We start from the raw sequence: 2,472 nt of genomic DNA on the forward strand, positions 1-2,472 counted from the left end.
ATCATATTATGCTATCATTCTCTAACACTGATTAGTACTGATTATAACAGAATCAATATTATAGCTTTAAAATTTTATAAAGGGCATTATTTTTATCTAAGCAATATAGGAGCATGAAATGGGAAAGTTATTCAATGACAAAATGGTTTATCCCTGCATCTAAATCCTTGCTGGGTTTGTTGAACTTTGAAGAAGTTTATCTCACATAATCTTAGCTAACACTGTGACAAGAAATCTGAAACTGTCCTGCTTGGCTGTTTGTGATCACTTTATCAGTTTCGTTACACAAGCTTTAAGTAAGCCATTACTATAAACTAAATGTTTGTTTCCCCTACAAATTTGTACCTTGAGGCCTTATCATCAACTCCTTGGATTTAAAGGTGGGATCTGTGGGAGGCGATCTTGTGGAGCTCTTGTGAATGGGATTAGTGCCCTTATAAAAGAGACCCAGTGGGTTCCCTCTTCCTTCTGTCAAGTGAGAGAAGATGAAGCAAAAAAGAGAACTGTCAATAAATCAGAAAGCCAGTTCTTGCCAGACACTGCATCTGCTGGCACATTGACTTGGGACTTCCTAGCCTCCAGATTGGACACATTTCTATTGTGTATAAGACACCTACTTTTTGGTATTCTGTTATAGCAGCCCAAATGGTCTCAGGCAGCTATGTTTAGAGGAGAGAACAGGATGATCGGATTCCTCATTTTCAACGTTACTTGTCCAAGGTCAGAAAACTAAATCAAGCCCAGAACTGGGTGTGCTTGACTTCTACTTCTCATCAGAGCTCCTTTTAGTGCCTCCCCCTTTTCTGCTTCTCTACACACAAAGACACAAGTTGGCATCAATCAAACACTAGATGTTTATTCTCTATCTGTCCAACCAGACTCAAAGTCTTCTTTGAAAATCAGGCCTTTCCTCTCTTTACCACAACATCATTGTTTTCTGAGCTAAATCCAGGTTCAAATAAGTCTTGTGACAGATTTGGATCAAAAGCAGGTGGTAAGTAAAGACTTAAAACTTTGCAGAATGTTATCCGTTATTCCTGATTGAGCATCGTGACTGTGAAAGAAATAATGGCCTAAATGTGTAAAAGCAAAAACAAAAGAAGAAAAATAATATAATTAAGTGATGAAGTGTTCACAGTAAAGACAGAACATGGACTTAGCTTGGCTTACTGCAGTTTTCAATATCCCTCTACTAAACCAACCCATGCCCATGTTAATGTGTAAAGAATAGAGATGTTAATTGGGATGCCAACCAATTAACAAAAGAGTCAAAGTTAAGCTGAAATGTAACGTGTACCTTTATCTAGAAGAAAAATCACTGAAGATCCCCTCTCCTTTTTGATGCACTTCTGCCACTAGGAGGCTTCTGGTATCAAGAAACCAAATACTTCAGAAGAATCACGTTCTCATCCAAGCACCATCATTAACACAAGCTGTACCACTAAGTGATATGAATGAGCAGATTGATTCACATCACCTTAGGCAAGTGGTCAGATACAACAGCAAATAATTTTATTAGGTAAAGATGCTGCCCAGCATCAATGTGTTTGCAACAAAAGTATATCTGAGTCATAACTACTTCGTTCAATACCCAGACTCTGGATTTGAACTCCGATCTTTAATGTGCTGTGTGGATTCTTTGCACCACTGAACACTGTTCTTTTGTTGTGATGGCCAGAAGCCACTCCAATGTCTTCTGGAAAAGATCCATCTGTCAGACAACAGTGTAGCAGAGCATGTTAAGTGTTCTTTCTTGAGTCAGTAATTATATGGGCATTATTATTGTCTAAGCAGTATAGGGGCAAGAAATGGGAAAGTTAGTCAATGACAAAGTGGTTTATCTTTTTCTTAGTTCCTGATGGACCTTTATTTTATTCATTTATTTATATGTGGTGCTGAGAATCGAACCCAGTGCCTCACACATGCTAGGCAAGCGGTCTACCACTGAGCCACAGCCACAGCCCTGGGCTTAAAGATGATATAAAACTCATGCTAAACAGATGCAAAGTGACTGTTTTTAAAGAAGTTTCCTTTGGAACATAGTCTAATAATATATTTTAAATAAGTTGGTTTTGTGTTTTTTTTTTTAAAAAAACAGACTAATGTTTGAATCAGTTAGTCTTTGGGGAAGCACACATTCAAATCGTCTTAGCAAGGGGACTCTTTAATTGGGGGAAGGATTCTTATAGGGCTTTTTGTTCACAATCACCTCTCAGAGGAATAACACCAGCAGGACAAGGGCGAGGTGGGGTGCTAAAATGCTCAGAGACCATGTTGGAGACTTCAGCTCCCAAGGGTGGCCTGGGAGAGAGGTGTAAAGAGACTCAGAGGAAGTTATTTATGTGGGAGGGGTTGAAGAACAGCAGGGTTGTGTAAAGTAACAGCAGGCAGAAATCCCTAAGGAGAGAGCAGCCCATGAGAAACTGCCCAGGGCAGGGGGCTCAGGGATTAGAAGGCCCAGTGTTCCAGTTT

The sequence above is a fragment of the Marmota flaviventris genome, chromosome 4 (assembly GCF_047511675.1).
Source record: "Marmota flaviventris isolate mMarFla1 chromosome 4, mMarFla1.hap1, whole genome shotgun sequence".
In the NCBI taxonomy this organism is placed as follows: Eukaryota; Metazoa; Chordata; class Mammalia; order Rodentia; family Sciuridae; genus Marmota; species Marmota flaviventris.